The 13762-nt window shown below is 36.4% G+C and overlaps 1 protein-coding gene and 1 pseudogene across 3 annotated transcripts in view; both read left to right on the top strand.

The window, feature by feature from the left end:
- The window catches only part of HPSE2 (heparanase 2 (inactive)), a 688711-nt gene that overhangs the window by 112006 nt on the left and 562943 nt on the right, over positions 1 to 13762 (top strand). The window lies entirely within an intron of this gene.
- LOC131493194 (large ribosomal subunit protein eL6-like) lies at positions 2308 to 3241 on the top strand (annotated as a pseudogene).

Here is a 13762-nt window from a genome sequence, read left to right as displayed (position 1 = left end):
CTTAAAAACCACAATAATAATATTTCATGACATATGAGATGTATTTGAAATCTAAATTTCATTATCCAATAATTGGAACAAAGCCATGTTCGTTCATTTATATATTGTCTATGGTTGTTTTTTTTTTGCTAGAATGACAGAGTTGAGTATTTGTGACCCAACCTGCATGGCCCATAAAGCCTAAAATAAAATAGTTGCCAAGTTGCTATCTGGCCATTTGTAGAAAAAGTTTGCTTTATACTTTTGGTACAAGATAAGAGACCAAAAAAAAAAAAAAAAAAAAGTCAACTGGAGACAGAAATGAGGATAGAGGATAGAGGCAGAATTCCTTTCCTGCTACTTTTTTATTCCTTCCCTGACCCCTCCTATTCCCCAGTAAGCTCTATCACTTTTTCTCTTGCATATACTCCCCCACTGTTCCCCACCTCCACATTCACAGGGACATATATATCGTGAGAAAAAGAAAATGAAGGTCTTTCATTTTTATGACAGTTTAGTTTGTGGTTGCTCTTAATTTTTAAAATTGCATTTTCCTTTATTTTAATTCTGAAGTTTAGACCATCTGGGGAAGAAAACTGGGGACCTCAGTATGTATGCTCTCCATTTGGCAACAGCTAAAAGTAGTGCTAAGACCAGTCAAGAGGAGTGAGACTGAAAATGAAGCTTTGTTGGCCTGTATTGAGAAATTTGGGCCAGATCTGACAGTTGGAGCACCATTTTTGCCCATTGTGCTGGGAATCTTGTTTTGTTCCACTGTACAGAAAACCTTTAGGGGTTAAACTCCTACCATTCAATTTTTTTTTTTTTTGAGGAAACAACAACACAAAACTAGAGGCTCAATTTGGAGGAGAAGCTGAAACTGATTCAAACAAGATTTCATTAACTAATTTGGGGAGCATTTGGAGCTGTTCTGAGCTATACAATTACTTCTTTTCTCATCTCCACTGGCACTCTGAGAATCAGATCACCTGGGGAAAGCAGATTTAAAAAATTCCAGATGGTGTGTGCGATGCTCCAGCTGTGGAGAATCTCTCCCAGTCAGGCAATCTGCCTTTCTGCCGGAACCCTCTAAAACTGTGCTGCCCATTTGTCATGCTTCTCCAATTGCAGCCTTCTGGATAGCTTCTCTTTGCCTTGTCTGACTCTTCCTTTCCAGTTTTTATCATCCCCCTCCATGAGCTAATGTAGTAACATCTCTTCATTGGCTATAAATCCATAGAAGAACCCGATATAAAATATGGTTTTGTGAAGGATAATTGGAAAACATCTGTTTTTTTACCCATAAGATTCAGTGTTCACTTGTCTCATATGACGACGTGACTGTTTGTGCATGTGTGAAAAAGAAAAGAAACAGGAAGAGGAGAGGGAAAGGCTAGTATGAGGGTGAGCAAGAAAGATTTCATGCATGTGTTTTTGTAGCCAGCTGGACAAAATAAGTTCATCTCCATGTCAGCTTGATTAGAATCCTGGGTTAATGTTGAGAGAGGTTAGTCTCACTGACTTGAATGACCTTGATAGGGCTACCAAAGAACTGATTGCTTTTGGGTTGGCCCTGGCTATTGTTTTGATGATAAGTTTTGTCTGGAGTTATTTCTAGCTTATGGTGGCAAGGCCTGAAAGCTTATAGGCATCTTTTGGTCTCCAGAGGGTTCAGGTGGATTTTCCTTAGAAGTTGAACACTATGGGGAGGTGAAGAAGCAGGTAACAGATGACACTCCATGCTGTTGCTACCTGCTGTTCTTGTTGTGTCTTTTTGTAGTGAGTATGCCTTTTCTAATCTGTAGAATATTAGGTGAGTAAACTTTGAAACCTTTCATTTTAGCTGTGTTAAGAGTCTGTAATTGGATTCATGTAAGGTGTATGGGTCATTTGAGTTATATTTTACTTGGTGCCTTTTGAAATCTAGGTGCCTTTTGGTAGGAACTAAAATTCCTCCCCCCCATATTGTTACTTTAAAATGTGAATAAAATTTATATGTCATAAAATTGCAAATATCTGAAGTGTACAGTTTGATTGCTTTTGATAAAAGTATGCATCTATGTAACCATCACCTTAAACATGATCTAGAACATTTCCATCATCCAGAAAGTCCCTTACAATAGGTCCCTTTCTGGTCCATCACATCTTGCAAGGCAACTACTGTTCAGATTTCTATCACCATAGATTATTTTGCCTGTTCTTAAACTTCATATATATTGTTTTGTGTCTACCTTTTTAAGTTTAGCATAATGATTCCAGTGCTCATCTTAGGTATGTGTTATCAGTAGTTCATTAAAAAAATTTTTTTATTCTTTCCCATCTTGCAAGATGGTGGATGAAAAAGCCAAGAAGCCTGGTAGTAAGGAGAAGAAACTTGAAGCCAAGAAAGCTGATCCTGGTGCAAGGTTAAGAAGAGTAATCTCAGGGCTAAAATGCCCAAGAAGGGGAGGCCCCATTCTAGCTGAAACTCTGACGTAGTCAGAGGAATTGGTGAATACTCCCCATCAGCTATATATTCCAAAAAGGCCATGTACAAGAGGAAGTATTCAGCAGCTAAATCCAGGGTTGAAAAGAAACAGGAGAAGGTTCTTGCTATAGTCAAAAAACTAGCTGGTGGTGACAAGAATGGTGATACTTGAGTGGTTAAACTTTGCAGAATGTCTAGGTATTTTCCTACTGAAGATGTGCCTCAAAAGCTGTTGAGCCAAGCAAAAGACCTTTCAGCATGTGAGAAAACTGTGAGATAGCATCATTTCTGGGACCATTTTGATCATCCTCACTGGGTGCCACAGAGGCAAGAGGGTGATTTTCCTGAAGCAACTGAACAGTGGCTTGCTATTTGTGACCAGATCTCTATGTCCCTTAGTTGAGTTCCTCTGCATAGAACACACCAATTTGTCGTTGCCACCTACATGAAAATTGATATCAGTAGTGCAAAAATCCCAAAACATCTCACTGATGCTTACTTCAAGAATAAGAAGCTATGCAAACCCAGACACCAGGAAGGTGAGATCTTTGACACAGAGAAGGAGAAATATGAGATTACAGAGCAGTGCAAGGTTGACCAGAAAGCTGTGGATTCACAAATTCTGCCAAAAATCAAAGCTGTTTCTCAGCCTCAGAGCCACTTCCGCTCTGTGTTTTCTCTCACAAATGGAATTTATCCTCACAAATTGGTGTTCTGAATTTCTTACCAAGAACTTAATGAAATAACTGATCCATTTCAAAAAATAAATAATGAATAAAATTAAAAAATTCTGAGTTGTTTTTCATTGTATGACTATCCCACAATCTGTTTACATTTTCTCCTGTTAGTGAACTTCTAACTTTTAGTCAGTTTTACAGAGCAGAAAGTTTTAAATATGGTAAGTCCAGTTTATCAAAAAAAATTTTTATGGTCAGTGTTCTTGGTGTTCTATCTAAGAAATCTTTGTTAACTCTCAAGGACACAAAAATTTTCTTTCATGTTTTCTTCTAGACATTTTATGGTTTTGCTTTTACATTGAGGTCTGTGGTCCATTTCACATTAATTAATTGTGTCAAGGAAAAAAAATAATTGTGTCAAGGAATATTAATATTTATTTTTTTCATATGTTTATTCATTTATTCTGGCAACATTTGTTGAAAACACTGTCTTTTCCCCTTAATTAATACAGTTGAGTCTTTGGCATATTGGTCTGTAGGTATCTTTTTTTGTAATGTCCTTGTCAGATTTTGGTGTCAGGGTTAAGCTCGGTTATAAAAATAAAGTGGAAACATTCTTTTCCCTTTTATTTTCCGAGTTTGTGTAACATTGATATTAAGTCTTCCTTAAAGGTTGATAGAAATTTCTAGTGAACCCAGGTGGACATGGAGTTTTATTTAAAAAAATTTTTTTTAATGTTTATTTATTTTAACGTTTATTTATTTATTTATTATTTATTTATTTTTATTATTAATTAATTAATTAATTAATTTATTTATAACGTTGATAGAAATTTCTAGTGAACCCAGGTGGACATGGAGTTTTATTTAAAAAAAAATTTTTTTAACGTTTATTTATAAAATTTTTGTTAATTTTCTCTATTTGCTGATATATACTCTGATCTTTATTATTCCTTTCTTATGACTTACTTTGGATTTAATTTGCTCCTCTTTTTCTAGATTCTTAAGGTAGGAACTTAGATAATTGGTATTAAATCTTTCTATTTTTTCTAATGTGTGAATTTAAAACTACATTCCTCCTTTAAGCATTATTTGGTTTGTGTTCCACAAATCTTGCTAAGTAATTTTTTAATTTGAAGTATTTTTAATTTCTCTAGTGATTTTTCCTTGACCATTGGCTGTTTAGAAAAGATTTAATTTCCCAATAATAGGAGATTTTCTAGATATCTCACTTTTTATTTCTAATTTTAGTTTTCCCTTCAGAGAATTCACTTTGTAAGTTTTCAACCTCCTGGTTTTTAGACTTACAGTTAATACTTTCCATTAAAATTGTCAAGTTTTGGGCTATTCTCTTCAAATATTTTATCTGCCCCAATCTCTAGGACTCAGTTATATGTTAGATCATTTCATACTGTCCTAAAGATCCTGAAGGCTCTATTAATTTTTTTCAGTAATTTCTTTCTTCTCTTCTTTAAACTGGATTTAAAAAACATGCCTTTAAGTTTATTTCTCTTTTCCAGTTTTCCCTTAAGCCCTTGTAGTGAATTTTTTATTTCCATTCTAAAATTTCTTCTTGGTATCTCGTTTTCTGTCTCTCTGTCTCTTCCTCTCTCCATTTCTCCACTAAGGTGCCTTATGTGTTATTAGTCATTAAAACTATATTGTCTTTTAATTCTCTATGTGTTTATAATAGGTGCTTTAAAGTCTTTGCTAATAGGTGCTAATAGGTGCATTAGAGTCTTTTGCTAAATCCAACATCTGGGCCATTTCTGATCTAGTTTCTATTAACTTATTTTAATTTTTGGTTGTTTATTTATTTTTGACTATGGTGATTTTTTAAATGAATATTGATATTGTGATTAAAAATAGTGTAGAGTGTCTGTATTTTGTTCTCTTTCTCTGAATGGTATTGATTTTTATTTTAATAGGCAGTTATTGGCTGGTCACCTTAAGCTTTTGTAGACTTTGTTTTCTGCTTTCTTCAGATCTGTGGAAAGTCCAGGATGTTTCTCAAGCTCCTCTAGCTTGTCAGGACTTAACTTTCAAACTCCATCTCCCTTGTGGATATTATTAAAACTCGATTTCATACTTTGTTAGGGTGGATATAGAGTAGGTCTTACACTAAAGCTTGGTCCTTACTCTTATGGTATGACCTTCTACTGTCTCAGCTGAATGCCTCGGATTTATCAAAGTATTAACAGGATCTCTCCACTCTGAAAGGGCCAAGAACTATGCTCTTTCCTCTAGCAGTGCTTATTCTCTAATATCTCTGTTTTCCTCTCAACTCTATCATAACTGCTACCTGGTAAACTTTCATGGTCTTAACTCTGAACATATATAGCCATATATAGTCCTCAGGTACTTATACAGGACCTCCCACAAGGACTCACTCCTGTAGCCTTCTCTGTACAGCCACCTTTTCTCTGTTGTCTTGCCTCATAGATTACAGCTACTTCAGCCAAGCTGAACTCTGATTTCTGCCTTCTCAGATCAGTGGGATCACCTCAACTAACTCAGGCCCTAGCTCTCTTCTTTGTAGTTGGGAAATTGTATCATTAGGGAGCTGGGTGATCATGGGATTCAACTCATGAGTTTCCTTTTTCTCAAGGATTACAGTCATGTGCCTGAAAAAGTTGCCTCACATGGTTTGTTCAGATTTGTAGTTATTTATTTCAGGAGGGCTGATTTAGTACCAGTTACTTCAACATAGTTGGAAGTGGAAATCCAAGTCTACCATTTTGCTATTTGCTTTCTATTTGTCCTGCCTTTTTCCCTCTCCTTTTTTTCTCCTTTCATGTTTTCTTTTGGGTTAATAAAATTTTTTAATGTTTTGTCTTAATTATTTTAATGACTTTCTGGATATAACTTACATATTATTTTTAAGAAGTTGTACTAAAGATCACTAAAGATTGCAGTAAATATTGATCTTTAACTTGCCACATTCTACTTAGAGTTAAAATAGTACTATTTCCAATAAAAATTTTTATAACACTATAATTCTACTTAGACCCCCCATCCTTTGTGATATTGTTTTATATATTTTATATCTATGAATATTATAATCCACATGATACAATATCATATGTTTTTCATTAAATAGTGAGTCATTTTTTATTGTGGTAAAAACATACAAAATTTATCATCTTAGTTGTTTTTAAGTTTATAGTTTAGTAGTGTTAACTATATACAATCAGGTTTTTTTCAAGAAATTAATATAATATGCAAAATATCATCTGTTAAGATTACGTATTTACCACGTCCACTTCCCTTTATTTCTCTTTGTATGTATGAAGTTTCATCTAATGTCATTTCTCTTCAGCCAAAGAACTTTCCAAACTTGTGATTTTCTCAGGGAGAGAGGGAATGGCTTTAATCTTTTGCTAAGCCTATCTATTGAATTTTTTATTTCAGGTATTGCAGTGTTCATTTCTAGAGTTTTTGTTTGGTTCTTTTTCATAGTTTCTATTTTTCTGCTTAGATGTTCCATCTTATCATCCATTATGACCATCTTTTCCTCTAGACTTGATTATATTTATAATAGCAACTTTAAAGTATTTATTTGTAGGGTGCCTGGACGACTCAGTCAGTTGCGTGTCCAACTCTTAGTTTCAGCTCAAGTCATGATCCCATGGTCATGGGATTGAGCTCCATCCATATCAGGCTCCACGGTGAGTGAGCATAGAGCCTGTATGAGGTTCTCTCTCTCTCTCTCTCTCTCTCTCTCTCTCTCTCTCCCCCCCCATCTACTCCTCTCCCCCACTTGCATGCATGCTTTCTCTCTAAAATAATTAAAATAAAAAAAAAATAAAGTACTTGTCTGCAAACAGTATAGAGGTTCCTCAAAAACTTAAAAATAGAATTATCATATGATCCAGTAATTCCACTACTGGGTCTTTACCCAAAGAGTATGAGAACACTAATGTAAAAACATACATGCACCTGTATGTTTATTGTAGCATTATTTGCTATAGCCAAGATATGGAAGCTACCCAAGTGTCCATTGATAGATGAATGGATAAAGATGATGTGGTGTGTGTGTGTGTGTGTATACATATATATGGAATATTTACATATATATATGTGTATATATATATATATATACATATACATATATATATATATATATATATATATATATATATATATATATAATGGAACATTACACAGCCATAAAAAATGAAATCTTGTCATTTGCAATAGCAAGGATAGATCTAGAGGGTATAATGGTAAGTGGTATGTCAGCCAGAGAAAGACAAATACCATATAATTTCATTCATATGTGGAATTTAAGAAACAAAACAAGAAAAAGAGAGACAAATAAAATATAGGCTCTTAAACATAGAGAACAAACAGGTGGTTGCCAGAGGGTAGGTGGGTGGGGAATGCATGAAATAGGTGAAGGGGATTAAGAGTACAATGAGTATTGTATAGAATTGTTAAATAACTATATTATACACCTGAAACAAATATAATGCTGTATGTTGACTATACTGTAAATAAATAAATAAGTAAGTAAAGTAAGTAAAATTTTGAAAGTCTGCTAATTCCCAACGTTTTTTTTTTTTTTTTTTTTATTTATTTTTGGGACAGAGAGAGACAGAGCATGAACGGGGGAGGGATAGAGAGAGAGGGAGACACAGAGTCGGAAACAGGCTCCAGGCTCCGAGCCATCAGCCCAGAGCTGGACGCGGGGCTCGAACTCACGGACCGCGAGATCGTGACCTGGCTGAAGTCGGACGCTTAACCGACTGAGCCACCCAGGCGCCCCGAAAGTCTGCTAATTCCAACATCTGCATTATTTTGGAGTTTTTGTTGACTACTTTTTCTTTTAATTATGGGTCACATTTTTCTGTTTCCGTGTCTAGTAAGTTTCAATTGTGTCTGGACATTATGTTTGATACTGTAGAGAATCTGGACGTTCTCTTTCTTTGAAAATGCTTTTTTAAAAAAAGTTCAGGGGCGCCTGGGTGGCACAGTCAGTTAAGCGTCCGACTTCAGCTCATGATCTCGTGGTTTGTGAGTTTGAGCGCCACGTCGGGCTCTGTACTGACAGCTCAGAGCCTGGAGCCTGCTTTGGATTCTGTGTCTCCCTCTCTCTCTGCTCCTCTCCTGCTCATGCTTTGTCCCTCTCTCACCTTCAAAAATAAATAAAAACATTAAAAAAAATTCAAACAGTTCAGTTATTTTTTGGTCACCTGGAACTAATGTAGGCTTCATTTTACACTTTGATAGAGCAGGTTTGTTTTAGTTTTTCTTTTAGTCTTAGGGTGAGACATAGTCTTTACTCTTTGGCATTACTCTTTCCTGCAGTTTTACTGGAGAGTCCAGATGTTTATCAAGCTTCTCTAACTTAGCAGAATTCAAGCTCAAAACACTTTCTCCCTGAACTGGGCAGAGGCTGATACCTTTGCTCAGCCTTTTCAGCTTTCCAGCTATTGCTTTTCCACAGACTTTTTGGAGTCTCACAGTTCAGTGGTCAGTTTATACTTAGGTTTTACACCTAAATTATAATTTTAGTCTCAGAATTTATTCATAGTTTTGAGAGTTCCCTCTTCTGTGGCTTTTTACTCTCTTGGATTTCCTTTCTCAATTTCAAGACTCTTTGCCAGCCCTAACCTTGTGCCCTGAGGGTTTCTGCACCATTCTGCACAGACTAGGGAGTGCCCTGAATACATTATTGGGTAAATTATTCTATATGGCTCTTTCATTTTCTGTCTCTGGACTGAATCAATGTTGCATGAGTAATAAGAACAATGTTTCATTAAAAAAAACAGTTGTGCTAATAGACACTTTGTCATGGTGGCAAGCCTACATGGCTCTTCTGTGACTGGCCTGGGAAGTGATTGGCACACTGTATCTCACTAGTAGCCAAATGAGGATCTGTTAGTACAGATCACTGAGCAACCTGTATCACCAGGTGGTGGTGGTTGTTGTTTTAACAAGATTCCCGTGAAGAGTATGTTTGTTTACCCTTTGTTTGGTTGTAGTAAATGGGGAATGATAATTTTCCTGATGAGTTTCCCAGATAAGTGGCTTTGTGAAACCTCACATAGAATTCGTATGTCTTTTTTTCTGATTTGTACAATTCATGTGAAAGGGTTTCTGGTATATTACCCAACATATTCTATTTTATTCTTTCTGATTATAGTATTTCTTTTACCATCCTACTTTTCCTTTGGGAAACTGTAAGGTCATTTACGTGGAACACTCAGTCTTCATACTTGTGTTCTTTGTCTGTCATTCTGATCCACACCTCATCTTTCTCACCTCAAGGGTGGAAATGTGGTAACAAGTTACCGCAGTGATTGGTTCAAGTGTAGGCCAAGATATAAATGAGACCATATATAAAATTTTCCTCAGGATATTGCTCTTTAGCTTAGACCATGAGCTTCTAAGGCAAGAACCATGTTTACCATTGCATCCTCTGTACCAAGCCCAGACCTGGAGAAATGTGAATGAATGTTGAATAGAATGAGTGGCCCTTGGCAGAGTCATGCAATGATTGTGACTTTGGCTTTCCAAGACTGGATTCTTCTTTTTTAACCTGGTAGCATCTCTCTACCAGGTATAAGTCAGATTTGTTTGTTGAAATTATAGAAAGAGCTCAAATGTCCATTGACTGATGAGTGGGTTACAAAGATGTGGTATACACACACACAGACACACACAGGAATGTTACATGGCAATAAAAAAGAACGAAATCTTGCCATTTGCAACAACATGGATGTAACTAGAGTGTATTATGCCAAGTGAAATAAGTCAGTCAGAGAAAGACAAATTCATATGATTTCACTCCTATGTGGAATTTAAGAAACAAAACAGATGAACATAGGGGAAGTTAAGGAAAAATAAGATAAAAACAGAGAGGGAGGCAAACCATAAGAGACTCTTAAATACAGAGAACAAACAGGGTTGCTGGAGGGGATGGAGGTGGATGGGCTAAATGGGTGATGAACATTAAGGAGAGCACTTACATACATACATACTCCACTGTATGTAACTAACTTGAATTTAAATCATCATCATCATCATCATCATCATCATAATGATAAAGATATAAGTCAGAAGTTGGCAAATCTATTCATGAAATGGACCCCACCAATATATAGTTGAGGGCATGACTGAGAGAGAATGAATTCTCAGAGAAAGTACATTTTGAGATTAGACCCTCATTTCCCCTAGAGCAATGTAATTTTGATCTTTGAAACAGGTGTGTGCACGTGTTTCCTTCATGTCTTTGTACCCCACTCTGCTCCCAGGACATCAAAAGACTCAGGAAGCTCTTTCACTAGAAATACCTATTTCAAGTATATCAGTTCTCTATCTTGAACTTTGGAGAAGTACCATTAGTGTTATTGAAATAACATTTGCGAATTAGGAGACGTGGAGGATGTCACAAGCTTGTCAGGGGGAGAATGATTTAGGAAGTGGGAATGATGGCACATGGTTAAGATGTGTTGTTACTTTTACAACCATTTTCTTCCATTTTCTTCCTCCATTTTCTTCCTCCATTTTCTTCCTCCATTTTCTTGTTCTTCCCTGTGCTGTTCTCAGGTCCTCAGTGATCTCAGAATTATAACTCTCTTTGTAGGGGTTTTTGGTGAAATACTGTTACTATACTATGGGTTAAGTAAGAATAGACTTTTTGGAAAAAAAGTTCTAAACATTATTAAGTTCTAAACATTCAGCCTATATATGGATATTTATAAAACAACCTCCTTGTAATTTGGAGTGGTTCTCTGTCAACAAATTAAGACTCAACAAATGGTTAAGTCCCTGAAGTAGCCACCATGCTAGGGGCTTTCACGTATGTTATCTGGCATAATTATAAAAACCTGTGTGCATGTAGGGAGTTATTATTCATCCCTATTTTGTAGAGAGGAATTTTGCCAACAATTAGAATTAAAAATAAACATCATGACTTCTGATTTCTGGTCTGGCATGTAAGTAGCTTTAGACATCTCCACTGTAACAAGAAATAAAAAACTGAAGAAATGGAAAAATCAACTCTTTTTAGATTCGCCAGAGAAGTGAGGTCACAGGGCAAACCAAGATATACCTTGTGCTTTATTCCGTATGGATCATCTAATTTGGAACATACCCAAGTCTAACCCAAAGAAATCTGATATCCAAAAAATAGTAATAATGTGAAAGCTGCTGTCAGATGACACCTAAAACAAACCTTTTAACAAATATCAGAAAAATAAATAAATGAGCCTATTCACCATTAAAATTTCAATGATTCTAGGGGTGCCTGAGTCGCTCAGTCAGTTGGGTGTCCGACATCGCTTCAGGCAATGATCTCATGGTTCATGGGTTTGAGCACTGCATTGGGCTCTGTGCTGACAGCTCAGAGCCTGGAGCCTGCTTCAGATTCTGTGTCTCCCTCTCTCTGCTCACACCCTCTCTCTCTTTCAAAAATAAGTAAACATTAAAAAAATAAAAATAGAATCTCAATGATTCTAGGAAAATATAACTCAAAATCCATTAATGTTCTTGTCCCTGAGTAAGACTCGGAGCCCTCTCTCTTAGAAATGGTTTGCCAGCCTCCCAGTGGAATAAAAAGCTCTCATCTCCTGTTTTCCATCTTACTTTAAATCCTACTTCACAGATTTTGTTAAGGGTCAATTTGACATCCATTTCTCAAATCAGACTTCTCTAGTGCTCTCTATGTATCTTCAAAACACAATTCTGGAAGAAAGGCTACTAATTCAAGTTTGAAAAATGTACTCTTTGGATGATCTCAGAAGTGTTTGACAACAACTACATTATTAGAGAAAACTGAAATAATCATGAAGCTGAGAAAGCTTATTTTATATATTGGGTAGAAAGTTAAATAAAATAGTTCTACATATTCTAACATTGGTTGGTGTCCTGACCTTTCTAAATATTCAACCAGTAAAGACATTTGAGAAGCCTAAGACTTGCTCTCTTGCTCTCTTCAAAAATGATAGATTTCACTTGAATTTTACAATGGAGTCGCAACTACAACAAAGGAGCAGCTGTCTTACCAGGTACAGAACAGGAGAAGATGGTTTATCAAGAGCTCTGGAAATTTTTAAGGCTTCAGAGTTTGTGGAGAAATTGAAATTTCATTTGTTTTTATTTTTATTTTTTATTTATTTTTTATTTTTTTTTCTGTTTTTTAACTTTATTATTTTTTTTAATATATGAAATTTACTGTCAAATTGGTTTCCATACAACACCCAGTGCTCATCCCAAAAGGTGCCCTCCTCAATACCCATCACCCACCCTGCCCTCCCTCCCACCCCCCATCAACCCTCAGTTTGTTCTCTGTTTTTAACAGTCTCTTATGCTTTGGCTCTCTCCCACTCTAACCTCTTTTTTTTTTTTTTTTTCCTTCTCCTCCCCCATGGGTTTCTGTTATGTTTCTCAGGATCCACGTAAGAGTGAAACCATATGGTATCTGTCTTTCTCTGTATGGCTTATTTCACTTAGCATCACACTCTCCAGTTCCATCCACGTTGCTACAAAAGGCCATATTTCATTTTTTCTCATTGCCACGTAGTATTCCATTGTGTATATAAACCACAATTTCTTTATCCATTCATCAGTTGATGGACATTTAGGCTCTTTCCATAATTTGGCTATTGTTGAGAGTGCTGCTATAAACATTGGGGTACAAGTGCCCCTATGCGTCAGTACTCCTGTATCCCTTGGATAAATTCCTAGAAGTGCTATTGCTGGGTCATAGGGTAGGTCTATTTTTAATTTTCTGAGGAACCTCCACACTGCTTTCCAGAGCGGCTGCACCAATTTGCATTCCCACCAACAGTGCAAGAGGGTTCCTGTTTCTCCACATCCTCTCCAGCGTCTATAGTCTCCTGATTTCTTCATTTTGGCCACTCTGACTGGCGTGAGGTGGTATCTGAGTGTGGTTTTGATTTGTATTTCCCTGATAAGGAGCGACGTTGAACATCTTTTCATGTGCCTGTTGGCCATCCGGATGTCTTCTTTAGAGAAGTGTCTATTCATGTTTTCTGCCCATTTCTTCACTGGGTTATTTGTTTTTCGGGTGTGGAGTTTGGTGAGCTCTTTATAGATTTTGGATACTAGCCCTTTGTCCGATATGTCATTTGCAAATATCTTTTCCCATTCCGTTGGTTGCCTTTTAGTTTTGTTGGTTGTTTCCTTCGCTGTGCAGAAGCTTTTTATCTTCATAAGGTCCCAGTAATTCACTTTTGCTTTTAATTCCCTTGCCTTTGGGGATGTGTGGAGTAAGAGATTGTTACGGCTGAGGTCAGAGAGGTCTTTTCCTGCTTTCTCCTCTAAGGTTTTGATGGTTTCCTGTCTCACATTCAGGTCCTTTATCCATTTTGAGTTTATTTTTGTGAATGGTGTGAGAAAGTGGTCTAGTTTCAACCTTCTGCATGTTGCTGTCCAGTTCTCCCAGCACCATTTGTTAAAGAGACTGTCTTTTTTCCATTGGATGTTCTTTCCTGCTTTGTCAAAGATGAGTAGGCCATACGTTTGTGGGTTTAGTTCTGGGGTTTCTATTCTATTCCATTGGTCTATGTGTCTATTTTTATGCCAATACCATGCTGTCTTGATAATTACAGCTTTGTAGTAGAGGCTAAAGTCTGGGATTGTGATGCCTCCTGCTTTGGTCTTCTTCTTC

Source organism: Neofelis nebulosa, chromosome 13, assembly GCF_028018385.1.
Source record: "Neofelis nebulosa isolate mNeoNeb1 chromosome 13, mNeoNeb1.pri, whole genome shotgun sequence".
NCBI classification, from domain to species: domain Eukaryota; kingdom Metazoa; phylum Chordata; class Mammalia; order Carnivora; family Felidae; genus Neofelis; species Neofelis nebulosa.
The sequence above is the reverse complement of the archived record's forward strand: the minus strand, read 5'-3'. Positions and strand labels throughout refer to the sequence as shown.